The 15,482-nt window shown below is 32.4% G+C and overlaps 1 protein-coding gene and 1 long non-coding RNA gene across 23 annotated transcripts in view; one reads left to right on the forward strand and one right to left on the reverse strand.

The window, feature by feature from the left end:
• The window catches only part of Ten-m (teneurin transmembrane protein Ten-m), a 354,091-nt gene that overhangs the window by 129,702 nt on the left and 208,907 nt on the right, over positions 1-15,482 (reverse strand). The window lies entirely within an intron of this gene.
• LOC143253238 (uncharacterized) overlaps positions 1-15,482 on the forward strand; it is an 88,682-nt gene that overhangs the window by 596 nt on the left and 72,604 nt on the right. The window lies entirely within an intron of this gene.

A 15,482-nucleotide genomic window follows, 5' to 3' on the forward strand; every position in this document is an offset into this window, starting at 1 on the left:
CTTATCTATAAATGTTCCAACAGACATTTGAATTTCTAAGTATTAAAAATGTTTATATCAAATATGTTATTAACACAATAAATTTAATAAAATCCAATCTTGTCAAAAAAGGGTTTATAATTCAGTCTTTAACCATCAGGTCATAACTGCATGCAAAAGCCTACTTCGTTGTAGTTGATCAATAAACGAGTAATATAGAAAAACGTCAAGAATTTTGGTCGTGAAAACTGAGACTTTTGCCACTTAAAAGCAAAAGAAAAACAAAAAGATTAAAACTTTTAAAGTGCAATTTCCTGTAACTTGAAATTGTCTTGTTTTGTGTTTAAAAAGTTTGGCATGCATATACATAAATATCGTGAACTTGTCTCATAAACTGTTGAGGTTCTTAAACTAATGACCAAGTACAACTTACATGGTCTACTTTCAACAACAAATGAGCCTACTTTAAATGTACTACATGTATATATATTTATGTTTAAAACGTCGAAAACTTTAGTTATGAACAGTTCTGGTTCTTACGACTAGAATGTCGATCTGTATACAGTCAAAATTGGCTGCACTTATATGCGCGTGTCCAAATTCATACACTAATAAAAAAGGTCAGATTTTCCATCGATCTATGTGCACTATTGATTGAAAATTAATAAAATATCTACCTTCCTACAATGAAATTGTTAAAGTCCGTGTAAAAGTAGGCTACTATAATGTATTTAATACTACATAAAATATCAATGAGTTTTAAACACGCACGTACATATAAATATGAGTTGTTTATCACACTCTACACGTGAAGAAAAAAGTAATTCTTTTGAAGACTAGCTGTTACTTAGTTTCCTTTTATCAAGAAACATTTTACGAAATTATTTAATTTTTCATGAAGGCTATAATTTAAGTACTTCTGATGCAATTTAATATGCTATATAACTTCAGTTTATTTACTATAATTACTGAGTTGCATATGCTCTATAATTAACTTCATGTTTCCAATTACTTAAATTTGAAACTTTTGTTGGTTAATAAGCACAAAGCTATACAACAGCTTATCTGCGCTCTGTACATCCGAATAATGAAACTCGATTTTTAGCATTATAAACACACACACGCCTTTGAGCTCAAAACCCCTCCCCCCTCACCAGTAAACTCAGGAAATAGAACCTCTGATTTTAATGTTGTAAATCCTCACACTTAGCGCTGTACCAGCGTGGGACAACTCAAAGACAATATTCTGGGTGCTCAACCTTTAAGCAGAGTTTTTTTTAAAGATAAAAATGAGATTAATAATATTCCGTTATTATTTTAAAATTTAATTTAAAAAGGCTGTATATTTACATATACATGCAACGCATTACATGACAACATCATACATAATATACATATCATTGTGAATAAACGCTTTGCTCACTATGGTATCAATTAATACATGTAAAATATTATTTACAAGTATCGTATATTTTATTTTGAATTTCTAGATAAACCCATACGCAGTATATTTTGATATTTAATGGTATATAATGTTGATGCATCTAAATGTTTAGTGACATTTATATGTTGTGTAAATAGAATTAGATTATTTTTTCATTTTTTTGTTTCCTATCATGTTTATATAAACTTTCGAAACATGCTTTATAGTAACTACGCTTAATTAGCATTAAACTATTGAGTTAATTGTTTGTTTTTGTAAGGAAACATATATCTTTTAACTATTGAGTGAATTGGTTGTTCTTCTAAGGAAACATTTAATTAGCTTTTAAGTGTTGAGTAAACTATTTGTTCTTGTAAAGAAACATATTATTGGCTTTTAACTATGGAGTGAATTGTTTGTTATTGTTAAGAAACATAGCTTACCTTATCACGAAGTAATAGAAGACAATTGGTTTAAGTTGAAAGTGAAACTTTAGTAACATCACTTTTATAGTTTTTCAAAGCAACTTCACTAGTTAAAGTATCCTAAAGATGCAAATAGGACTTTTAAGTACCTTCTTCACATTTTACGTTCATAGCTCTTCCAGTTTGGTGAATAATTGATCGTTAACCAAACACATATATTTGTTATACTAATACAGCCCATGGGGTTGAAGTGTTGTATCTCTGGTGACTCCACTCTGTACTAACATATGCATATCGTACTTTCGTATTATTAAGTACAAACGAACGAATTAAACTTTATTCATTTATTCATTAAGACCCACAAGTTGAAGGAACATGTTCAAATGTTTTATAACAATTATTAATAGATTTTACGCATGTACTAACGATTTAAAGATTGTTCATTCTTACGAATCGTTTCTTGGCCCGAGAAAATGAATATTGGATAATATGTGCTATATATGTATATACCTATTTTTTATAACTTTACCACTAATAAATGTAAGAGTATTTTTATTACGCTGAGAACAGTGATGAACTTCAAAATACTCTCTTAGTAGAGCTTAAAGTAATAATATGGTTCTTCCAGCTAGAAAACTAGCGTTTCAATAATCTATAGAGAAGAAAATGTAAGCGTTCTAGAATTATAAGTTAGCTGTTAAACAGCTAGAAATATTTGGTTTTCTATCATCCAACAAAAATTTATGATATCCAGGAGACACCTAACAACTTATTGTTGTCAAGGCTTAAGCCTTCAAGTTGAGGAAGCTATTTATTGGATCTGCTATAACTGCGTACGAAAATATTAGTTTTATAATCTAGTTTATTCACCTATTATATGATTAGTTAATACACTTTAAAATCGGTAGAAAAGGCTTTAAATTACAAGCAAAACAACAACTGTAGAGTATTATGTAGAAAAGTAGGGTTAACGAAAGCTTTTTTTGTTTGGTTAATGAACTTATTATTAACTTCGTAATCGTTTGGACTTTTATATCATTAATATTAGCCTTGTAGCCTCAGTATAGAATACAAAATAAACAGCACTGTATATGTCATAGAGAGTCAGTCTCATTAAAATAGGAAAACAAATTTTATTTCTTTTTTTGAAAGAGATATGGACTTTCTTTTAGAGCATAGATATATCGATGTATTATTTTCCGAGCTATATATCTAATGTTATAATTAGATTGAATGTGAGAGACATTCTTTCTACCCTCGAATACACTGTTATATGCATTTCTTAATTTTAAACATTTTCGGGTATAAGTGAAGCAGATAGCCCTATGTGTCTTTGCTATAAGGAAAACACACACACACGAGTGAAGCTTTTTTGCATAAATTACCTAATATCAACTCGTTTCGTAAAATTATATAGGGACCTGTAAGTGCTAATTCATTATATAAAACCACTGTATTTAACCGTTGTGCGAACTAGACAGTACCAACCTTAATGGTAAGGAGCTTTAAAATGTAAAATAGACTTGACATGTTTGTCGTTTATGCACAGTTAGGAAACAAAACTGCTTTTATCCTCCTAATTAGGATAAGCACGGTTAGTCCGTTAAACACTAGGTTTGTTAGGATGTTGTCTAGTTATATCTTGTTCTTTGTAAAGAATGAGCTTGGGATGAGAAGTAGAATATCTGTCTCTTCCTTCACTCTAACAAAGCTCCTTTAACTTTTTCTGTCTCTACATGATTAGCTAAAGTAACTAATTCTGTTCGGCCTTCTTGATTTGAAGTTAAGTTCTGCTTATCATCATAATCAAGCTACTATACCCTATAAAACTGAAAGGGCTCGCGCTAAGCAACAAACAAACGGATAATAGTTGTTTCTGTTTAAGTTTTATGAACAATAAAGGGCTGGACTTGTTCCTATAGTTGGTGTTTCTAGACTGTGGATCAGAAGATTTATTATTCGTTACTGGAAAAACGCGGTTCGCACTTTGGACCTGTTGGTTATGCTATAAAAGTGAGAGACAGAGCGAAGAGAAAGAATTTTCTAAGCGCCTCTGTTTGGGATGAAATTGCTTTCATGGAATTGTTCTACACCAACAAGTAAGAATTATACAAGAGATGATAGTAGGCGCTGATAAACCAGTTATTTTCTGTCCAGCCTGTCAGCTCAAAATTAGAAACGGATATTCTCTGGTAGCCTTATGCAACTTTACCCGAAATTTTAAAACAGATAAATGAAACTGTGCAATAACATTATGCATACATTTATTTATCAAAGCACGATAATGATATTCGTTGAATGAAAACCTACAAACACGATGGAATATATATAATGTTATATTCTATTGTTGCAAGAGAAGCAAATGCATTACCCTTGGTTTCTGTGAGAGACACCATTACTCAAAATATACAGACAAGTAATAGGTGTCCAAGTTTCTTTGAAAGAGAAAAACAAAACTTTTATACATATACTTATACAGAGAGACAAACTAAGCAGCAACTGCTGATGCAGCAAAAAAAATGTCACGCTCAGCTGTGCTATTTCCGGTTTTTCGACTCTACAGTACTGCCTTTCCTTTCCCCTACACCCCCTCTTCACTCCCTCACAAACCCTACCGCCCAGACGCACGTGGGATAAAGAACGCAGTACATCTGAAAGTCGCAAGGATTTGAAGAGGTCTCCAAGCTAGCTTGTGAAGGGTTGAATTAGTGGAACATACTCGAATCATCGGCGGCACAGCTCACTAACACATAACCATAGTGACATTTATTTTGTGTAAGCATCATTTACGCATATTTTTTTGTGGAAAAGGATAGATCTGGTTGGAATTAAGGTGTCTGCAACCTCTGAAACTGAAATGCCCTACACTGTGAAACCTTTGTTCTAAGTACGTTTAAAAACAAAGAAAATTGCAACTTGTTGTAGCACTTAATACTTCATATCACAAATACATGTTTAGAAAAGTTACGATACCCACGTGTATTAGACCGAATTATGATGAAACTTAAATAATTATAACAAAATCTTAAACTATGTAATCAATATCAGTAAAGATATAATGTATAGGGAAAAGAGCGTTTCAACACTGATCTAGATTTCAACTTTAGGTTTTAAGCAACAAGAGCAGATTTTCCATATTGCAAGGAAAGGTTACTGAGTACAAAAATAAAATTAAATATCTTTGCATATTCTTTCAGTTAAGTCTGGAAAGTAGTGACTTATGAGTTGCAGTGTTTGAATTTTACACACGAACTAATGTGGCTGCAAAAATATGGAGATGCATTAAAATTTTATATCAAACATGTTAAGAGTGAAACAATATTGATTCGACACCTTTTCAACTTGCTTAATAAGAATTCGATATTTATCAACAACGAAGGATGGAATCTTGCAGAATGAGTTCATTTTACAACAGATAAAAAAAACACATCCTAGGACAAATTAGTAGCTTCTGAACAATACAAAAATAAAGAAATATAGCTTTGAACTTTTAGTAAAAAAACAGTCACCTACAGACACAGCTGCTAAAGACGAAGATGGAACAGTTCAAAAGAGCAAAAATAACAGAAAAACCACAAGGAGTTAGACATTAATATACTATGTAGTTTCAACTGACACAACTAAAAGAGTTGATACTCCTGAAACAGTGAGTAGCGGTCGTGTAGGAAGCCTCACGAGGCGTATTCCACATACGGAAACAGAGAAAAGGAGGAACCGTAATGGTCAAAAGAGTGTTCCTGACAAAGGAAAACGAGAGATTTATCACAGCACAGTTAATAAAATTAGTTGTTTCACGGGTCAACTAAATTCTTGTGTGCACAATGCTACACCTCAAATATTGTTTTGTTTCATTAGTGGCTTTAAAAGACAGCTTAATCTACATCTTAACATCTTTGTAAGTACCAAAACCACAAGTTGTCATGTAACCATTAGATGCAAAGTAAATGAGGAATTTCATATTTTCAGATGATTGAGTATGTAGTACATTAAGTTTGTTTATTTTGGAATTTCGCGCAAAGCTACACGCGGGCTATCTGCGCTAGCCGTCCCTAATTTAGCAGTGTAAGAGTAGAGGGAAGGCAGTTAGTGACCACCACCCATCGCCAACTCTTTGGCTACTCTTTTTTCAATGAATAGTGAGGTTGACAGTAACATAACAACACCCTCACGGCAGAAAGGGCGAGCATGTTTGGTGTGACAGGGATTCATACCCGCGACCCTCACATTGCGAGTCGAGCGCCTTAACCACCTCACATAAATGCTCACATAAAATTAATTTGATTCTATACTTATATTCAATAAACCATCTTTAATATTCTATATGCAACAGCCATTAAGGCGTTGCTATTTAAGGCTTATTGGAAGGTTTCGGATCATTTTTATTTCACCATCAGCAACAATTAAACATCTGAATACACGAAAGTAATAATGATTTTAAACAGATATAATAAAGTATGATCAAATCCTGTAAAAGAAGTACAAGCCTAAATTCGAATATTTTAACCTTCAGTGAATTATATAATGTACAATATTTCACACTTTGCTTAATTTTTACGTACTAAAAACTTTATTTTTCTGTTTGCCAATCACACATTGAGAAAACCGCCAAACTTGTTTATTTGGGTAACCTCATTCCCCTTACAACTGCGGTTGTTGTTTATATCTTCCTTTTGTTTTGTTTCCGCTTGCTTTGTGTGGTTCAGAAATGTCGCGACTAAGATGTACTTAATGAACAGAAGAAAAAAAAAGCGAAAAATTATCAACTGAAATATCTGAGAAAACACCGCTCTCTTCCTGTCTTTCCTTACCTCACGAACTAATAATAGCATTGTCTGTGTTATCTACGAATCCATCCTCTAAAACGTATGCAAAAGTACACGCTGTAAGTTCAGAAAGGATCCATGCAAAATAAAACAGTTTATATATAACTTGATCGTATACGGTGACCTTTTTGTCACTTTTGCAAGCTTGCAATCTTTACAGCTATTTAAAAACAGATAAAAAGAAACTGTTTTAAAATAGTAAATCCTATTGCTCTTGTTTGTTGTTAGTTATGATGGTGATGAGTTGCCGCCAAAAATAAAGACTGTGTATGTAGTCCATTGTAAGGAAAACAGTAGAGTCAGCATTCATGAAAGAAAACTGCAATGAAACCAATCCTTCTGGATAGAAAGTGACGTTGACAACCATATATTTCGAGGACACGGTGTAGCGAATGCTAGGTTAATTTTAGTACAACTAGAGGCTTCATTGACTTTTGTTTTTTGCCACAGATTAATCTCTAGTACACCTAACAATTTTTCTTTTACAATGGTTGTTTGTGCTGCTACTTTTTATCACTTTTATAAAAGTATATATTTTGTTCATGATATTATGGTGTTAACTTTTCTCAAGGAAAGGTTGTATTGTGTTTAGCTGTGGAATTACAAAACAGGCTGGAAATATAGGTTTTAATAATATCAAAATTCTGTGTTTACGCCAAACCATTGCTTGCTTAATGAAAGACTGATACATGACACTATTTATCCTACATGGTCTATATTAATGTGAAAAACTTAACCTTTTACTCAGTATATGATATTGATTAACGCGTGGGTAGATTCTTTAAACCTCCAAGCCCAGTTACAGCAAAACGTTACGAAAAAAATTATACCTAATCCTTATTTTTTCTGGAAATTAAATATTTGGATAAAATGACACAAAAACATGAATATATATGAGAAGTTTTTTGTTATTTTTTCCAGAAACGTTGAAGTAAATTTATTGAAGCATAAAAATACAAAAAATGACAAAATACACTAAACACAAATGTAAACTAATTATTAAAATAAAATATTTGGAGAAAAGGTTACACGAATGTAAATTTTGCATTTGCATCAACATATAAATCACATATATTTCAGATAGATTTGTAATCTAGCAGCATTTACAACTTGAGAGACCCCGACTTGTTTAGTCACGAATATATTTGTAGAATAAAATTATTTCACAAGGTAACTTATGTTTGTTTTTTATAATTATATGGATTAAAAGGGGGAAAAGTTATTGATGACTAAAATTGTTCGATTCCACTAAAAGCTTTATCTGTTACGTACAAGTTTAATCAAATGAGAATATATATCAAATAAGCAGATGTTCAATACCATAATGGAGAGGAAAAATGCGTGACAGATTTAGATAACGTAAGGCTCATATAAATTAATTCACGCTGAGAAGAGAATAACATAGTATTTGCTTTCTTCAGGTACTTAGCCTGGTCAAAGCAGTTGGTGGATTCACAAATAAGCATTTAAATTTTTTTACAATCTATAAATATTCAAGTCATTCTCACACTAAAATATACTGTCTATCCAAAAGATTGAAGACAGATAGTCGTTTATGACTGTATAGTAAAAGAATGCGAACGATAGAAAGCGTAAATAAAAAAATTATAATTGGTTAAAAGTTGGTTAAATTAATGAAGAACTTGTACGGTCAATAGGTACGTGAGTTCATTATTTATCATTACTCGGCTTTTACTTTTAAGTTAATGTCTAGTCGTGATTAGAAGCTTCCATTTCTTAGATAACGACACCCGGCAAACTCAACGATCATTTCACTAATGATTTTTATCACACAAATAATCAATAATCCTTATGCCAATTATTTTTGAATAAACATTAGAAAAAGACCTAGTAGTCTCGTAAGAATTTGATTCTAGATATTTCAGAATTTGTTTAATAAAATTACCCATAATTATATATATTTAATACAAGATGAGTAGCAGAATAAAAACAATATTGTAATATAATTCGGTAAAGTTCTCTATAATTGTTACGTTTTACCTTGTCTTTAATGATGTAACAAATAGTTATTTGGGTGAAAATGATAAAATGAATTTTTTTAGATTTGTTTATATTATACTTGCTTTAAAAGCATGTAAATTGTGACTGACAAAAAAAGAACTGGAAAATTCTAACTCAAAGTTATAACATCCGTAAAGATTAAGAAATTAAATAATTTCTAAAACATGTTTAAGGATACATTTAATATATATTGGACAAGGGCTGGCCAAGTGGTTGATGTGCTCGGATTGTGAACCTTAGTATTCATGGTTCGTGACTCTTTGTAGGGGGGTAGGGTGTTGGTGTGCTATAAGAAGTTGCCCAAATTTCATTATTCATTCAAAAGAGTAACCAAAGAGCGGGCACTATTGATTAGTTGCCCTTAGAGAAGGATATGCGCACATAATTATGTGTGTAAATTTGCGAGAAAATTCTATAACAAGCATATAAAGCGTATATGTGTCACTTGTATACAGTCCTTTATAAATTTGACTGCTAGAAAAGAGGATCCTGACACGGCCTAGTAGTAAGTTATTTAACTTTCAATCTATGGGACACAGGATCGAACCTCGTCGCAGAGTATGGTTGCCCTTTAGGCTATGAAACATTATAATGTGACAACATATCCCACTACTTATTAGTAAAAACATGTTCAAGATGCGGCTGTTCATGGGGAAAGGGGTGTTAACTTTCTCTTTATTCTCTAGTCCATCATTTAAAAATTAGGGACGCCCACCGTAGATAGTCCTAGAGTAGCCTTTACATGCAATTAAAACAAAATGCAAAAATGAAACTTTAAAAACGATTCAGCTGGTATAGATCCGGTGAGGATATTTAAAATAATAATAATATTGCAATGAAACACAACATCAAATTCTATAGAGTGAAAATGCAATCGGTAAAATCTCTGTCATGTGAGTTTACTCTAAACGTTAATACACTGCGTAATCACTGGGCAAATTTCAATTTCACTGTACACGAAAACGAGGAAAAGAAACTGAGATAAAAAGAAATTTATAAAAAAAGAAACACCATTAACACTCCCGGAACCTGCACTTTTGTCTGTACCAAACATTCTATGACATACATTCTCGGAGCTTGATAGTGGTAAACATGTATAATTCAACCTTACCGGAAAATCTATTGCTTTGAATTTTGCGACAGTATTCTGTCGGAAACGGTTAATGAAGACGGAATCACCCTTTGATCCAAGCCTACTTGGTTTGAGCACCCACTTGTCAACTTCTTTCAACATTTCTTGTGCATGTATCATATCAGATACGAGAATTTCTATGAGCTTGTTGACACGCATGCTTTTTCTGTGTATGTTTGTATGTGTATTTATCAACTGTTAGTGATAGCTTTAAAACTCCCCCAAAAAAAAAGAAACCCTGAAATACTGCACAAATAGATGCACTTTTATCCAACTTCTACATGGACTGAGAGATTCAATGCAAAGAGAGCAAATCGATTAAAGTATGAATGATATACGTAGAAATAAAGCAAATGGTGCATTCAACAAGGCTAGAAGAATGATAGAAGTTTCATGCAGTACCCTGTAGCTTTTTAAAATTCCAGTATTTTCCATATTTACAGGAGTTTCTTGAATTTAATCAGCTCGAAGCTCCCTCAACCCCGACATCAAATTTCTTGGAACTTTTAACATCTTTATTGAAAAAAAAATGAAAAAAATCAAAGCGTTTACATGGTGGCGTCATGCATTACGAAGTAATTTATCCTACCTACCTTGCTTCTGGTGGTCCATTAAATCATGATGGCTTTCCTCCCTACCCTCTTATCCTCAAACTACAAAGAGCTGAGAACTATATAATCAGACTGAGAATATAGTTTGTCGCCATTAACTCATAGCCAGGGGCATGTGTGTTGCTTGTAATGGATGGTGCGGATTATTGGATTAAAAAACCATCTAGCGTCATTCAAGAAAGCTTCTCTATATGTACAGGATAAACTCACACATCTATGATCATACGATCTCTTCTCCTCACATACATCTCATTATACACAGTCTGAGCATGCTGTCGTAAAAATATGTTTTCATTACAGTGGTACTCTCTTTTTCCCAGTAATATCAAATATATATATATATATATTATAGTGCATGATTCGTTAAACACGGCAGATTCCAGTACTATACTTACTGTAATATCTCTTGACAAACACTAATACTGTTTTCAAAATTACAGCTGAAAAGTATCACATTAACTAAACTTTTAAAGAGGAACAATAAAAACAGAGTGTGATAAATTGTTCATAAATACTGGAAATTTTAACAAGTATAGAGCATAATAAAAGAATTTTTTTTGTATTTATGTGCGTCTTACTCAAATTTATCCAAATATAACTAGGTAATAACAATTTTTAATGAAATAGATATAACTGTAATGATTATCTTACTAGATTTGTCGCTCATGTATAAAATAATACATTTAGTTTTGACACTAGTTAAATGTAATGTTATTGCTGTTATATTGCAGCACATTATATTAGGCAAAGTATAACAAATCCTAAAATCAGTGTTTTCTTCAATTTAATTTTTCAGACACCTCAACACCTACACACACACACATGTATAAAATATAGTTATTGGTTTCAACGGACATTATTTAAATTAATTAATGTATTTGAAATTTCCCTATAACACTCATCTTTAAATAATTAAACCTACTAAATTAATTTCAAATTATAACCTCATGACATGCCTTGCAATTACAAATTGATTCCTTGAACCACAGTTGATTATTTTCTTCCACTATTCAAAGAATATAATTTAACTTCATTATAATTTCATTAACATGCAAGTCATAGGTATACAATTAACAATTCCCATGTGGGTTCTTACCACACTGTATAATATCACTGGAACTCGAAGTTACTACTTTATATTTTGTTACAATTCTAGGAAAGAATTTGAAGAATACCATTGTAATACGTGTACCTGAGAATAGATTTTTTTTTTCCTTAGATTCAGGAAATAAGAATAAGTAACACGTTTCTGGGCTACTATTTTTTTATGTATCAAAAGAACGTTATAGCATTGTCTACGAAGAATGTCAGTAAAGTAATATTGTTGAAAGATACAAAGCTAAAATACCAAAACATTTTGAAGAAAAAGGTTTTCACCGTTCCATGTGAAATCAGAATAACCCATACAACAAAGCGTTTAGAGCAACAAAGACAGGAAATCAGATCCCATGGATATTCCTGAACAACGACCTCACTTGTTAAAGTGGACGTTATGGTCATGACAGTGGACTCACTGACTCCAAAATTCATTCCGATAAAGGTGAACATACATATGTCTTCCTGGTATCTCTAGCAAGATAATGAACAGGAATTTAAAGTTCGCGAAAATTGATAATCCAAAAGGTCACGAGATTTCAGCTACATCTCAATTAACAAATCCATTTATCACATGCATGATAAGTCCCCATTATATTTCCATTCGGTCTCCAAACATCTAGTTTTGAAGTTTCTTTGGACAAGATGTGTGGCCTAAGGATGACCTCGTGGCACTTCGTAGAAACTTGTCATAATAAATATCGTGGAGTCGAGCAATAGTGCATAATCTTGAATATCAGACTAAGCATGACATACAGTGAAAAAAGTAGTACCGAAGATGTGGAACTTTGTTCTTATAAAGTGAGATTAACACTCATTATGAGCACTCACTTATCAACTTTAATAAGAAAATTAACAGTTTTCAAATAAGCTTGCATGATAGCGCAGATAGCCCTCGTATAGCTTTGAGCGAAATTCAAACCAAGCCAAAATTGTATGATGTCAAGTCTTCACGAACATTTATAAAGTATCGTTATCATTGCTGCGTGCCTTATCACACAATCGCAAAATGTGGTGAACATATTGACAAAATAACCAAGAATATGTTCACACTTTTTGGTAGATAAAATAAATGTTCTTACAGATAGAAGCAATATTCTTACAACTGTTATAGGCCTGGATGGCCAGATGATTAGGGCACTTGACTCGCATTAGGAGGGTTAAAGGTTCGAATGCCCCTTACACCAAACATGCTCGCCCTTTCAGCCGTTATGGCTTTAATATGTGACGGCCAATCCCACTATTCGTTGGAAAATAGTAGTGCAAAAGTTGACGGTAGGTGGTGACGATTAGCTGCCTTCTCTCTTGTCTTACACTGTTAAATTTGGAACGGCTAGCGCAGATAGCCCTTGTGAAGCTTAGCGCGGAATTTAAAACGAGCCAAAGCCAAAACAATATATTTGTTATTTATGGAGAAAAAATGCATACTTATGTAGCTGTCTTATGCTTTATGTAATAAGTATAGATCTGATTAACTATGAATGACTCTTAAAAACTATAGAATTAAAATGATCCCAACATACAGAAGTTATGTACGTATAATATGAGCTTCGAGAAACTGATGTAGCCTAGTGTTAGAGATACGTAATGAAAAGTTAAGAGATCGAATCCCGCTAAAACATGTACAAGTTCGGCACCTTTAGCTACTGAGGCGTTGTAATCTAACAATCAATACTACTGTTTTGTTAAGATTAGACGCTTAAGTTAGTTACCTAGTTCTAAGCTAGGGATAATTATGCTTAAGCCTAAGGGTCTTTGAGCTATCCATCAACCCTTGTATTTCCTAAGGTGCCTTTTGGGTTGATAAAAACAAACACACAAATGCCAAATTTCATTTTGTAAAGATAAATGTGTGTATGTTAATAAGCAGAAAATCATTTCAACATACATTGTTAAATACAGGGAACCTGAAGATGACATATAAAGTATTTCTACCTCCCAATCCTCTGGAGAGAACAGGGAAGGTAATTGTTTTATCTGATGTAAACACATTTGAATATGCAAGAGTGCGCATTAGTGCAATAATATCGGTCTTAATAAGTAATATAGCAACATACAATTGAGAACGTAGCTAGAAAACCAACAAATACATCTTCCTTTCGTTCACAGTATATCTTTAACTCCTTAATGCAATTTTTACACATTTCGAACCCAAAGGTTTGGTTTTCCTAGTTTTATAATAGTCGACTGTTTGCCATTTGGTCATTAATACACGTAAACATTCTTGAAAGCTGTATTATGTATGATGGCTTGAAATGTCAACACAAATCAAACTGAGTCAAAATTAACAGTATATTAAGCAATAAAATAAAGTAGATTTTAATTTAATGTTTGTGAAAGTTTCCACAACTTCGTTAACGATGTAGAGTTCATCATTTATCTATGTATATAATGACATATTGTGAATAATTTAGTTGGACTTGGGAATTTTGCGAATCCCATGATCCGATTAACAGGAAAAAAACAGTCCGCTAGAAAACGCTTCATAGGGCATATTCTTGGCTCTTCTGTTTACATTTACTCTATTTGCAATATTCTTTGTGCTTTGTAATAACATGTCTAAATGAGTATTTTTACAGATTATAACACAGATGTTACACAAATGTATCACATTTAAAGATATTCAATTGTAACAGGTCCAGATCCACTTAAAATACCAAATTATTAAAAAAAAATGTGTACATGTTAAATTTGATAGAAAATGGTCGGTCTGTAATGAACATTGCTAAGTTTCTTAAATTCAAGAATGATTCGAATAACAAACTTGTTGCATACAGACACACATATTTTGTTAGATTTCTCCAAAAGCTGTTCACATTTTCAACAGTGTTATCTTGACGACTGGAGAGCTTCGATAGGCCATGCTTACAATTTTTCAAATATTATTGCTACTGTTTTTGTAAATCATTGTTGTAAATCTGCACGCTTATTAAATGACAATATGCATATAAAGAGATAATAGTGCATTCAAAATAATATGGTTTTACAAAGTAATGCTAGTTCAATTTTAACTGGTGCAGTATATACTAATTTAAGAAAATATTGAAATATGATGTTAAAACATGCAACTGGATATTCTAGGAAGTATATCCATATGCTTATACATGAAAAGTAAATTCATATAATCGTACGTCAAAAACTGAATATAAATGGTGTTTGGTTCATTGTATACATAAAAGTAACACGTTTTCTCAATCGCAAAAATTTTTAAATGCCAGGTATGATAGATTTGGCGTTCACTGTTCAGAATCAAGAAAAACATGTCATCACAATGTAATGAGTTGCTGCTTTTAATTATCTCAGTGCCCACCAGTGGTATAGCGTTATGTCTGCTGACTTAAAACGCGAGAAACAGTTTGGATACCCATGGAAAGAACAGCACAAATAGCCCATATTGTGTGTTTCTTTGTTCTTAGCTTCAAAAAAACAGAGTTATCATAGTTTCAGAGAAAGTTTCCACAAAAAAAGAATTAAAATGAGAACCAACGAATAAAAAATGTTTTATCCGCTTGGTTATTTGTTGTTTTGAATTAAGCACAGACCTAAAAATGGACTATCTGTGCTCTGCCCACTACGGGTATCGAAACCCGGTTTTTAGCGTTGTAAGTTCGTAGATACACCGCTGACCCACTGGTGGACCCGCTTGGTTAGAGAATAATAGATAACTATTGGCTAAGTCTAAACCAATATGTAACGTCAGTGAAATCTAAACCTATTCTGTTTGGAATGTTAATAAAATACTATATGTATAGAAAATGGGTGTTTCTTTTATTCAAACAGTTTTCTTTGTATGTTTCAAAAACAAAAAAATGGCTAACTTATTGTTCTGTATATTTCAAATATTCTTTTATTTTCTCAATAGTTTGAAAATGAATTTGCCGGATGCGAGTCTCTAACTTATTATTCCTAAGGAGGAGAGGACATGCGATAGGAAATACGATTGGATGGCGAAGCAACCAACAACATGTCACA

The sequence above is a fragment of the Tachypleus tridentatus genome, chromosome 6 (genome assembly GCF_004210375.1).
Source record: "Tachypleus tridentatus isolate NWPU-2018 chromosome 6, ASM421037v1, whole genome shotgun sequence".
NCBI classification, from domain to species: Eukaryota; Metazoa; Arthropoda; class Merostomata; order Xiphosura; family Limulidae; genus Tachypleus; species Tachypleus tridentatus.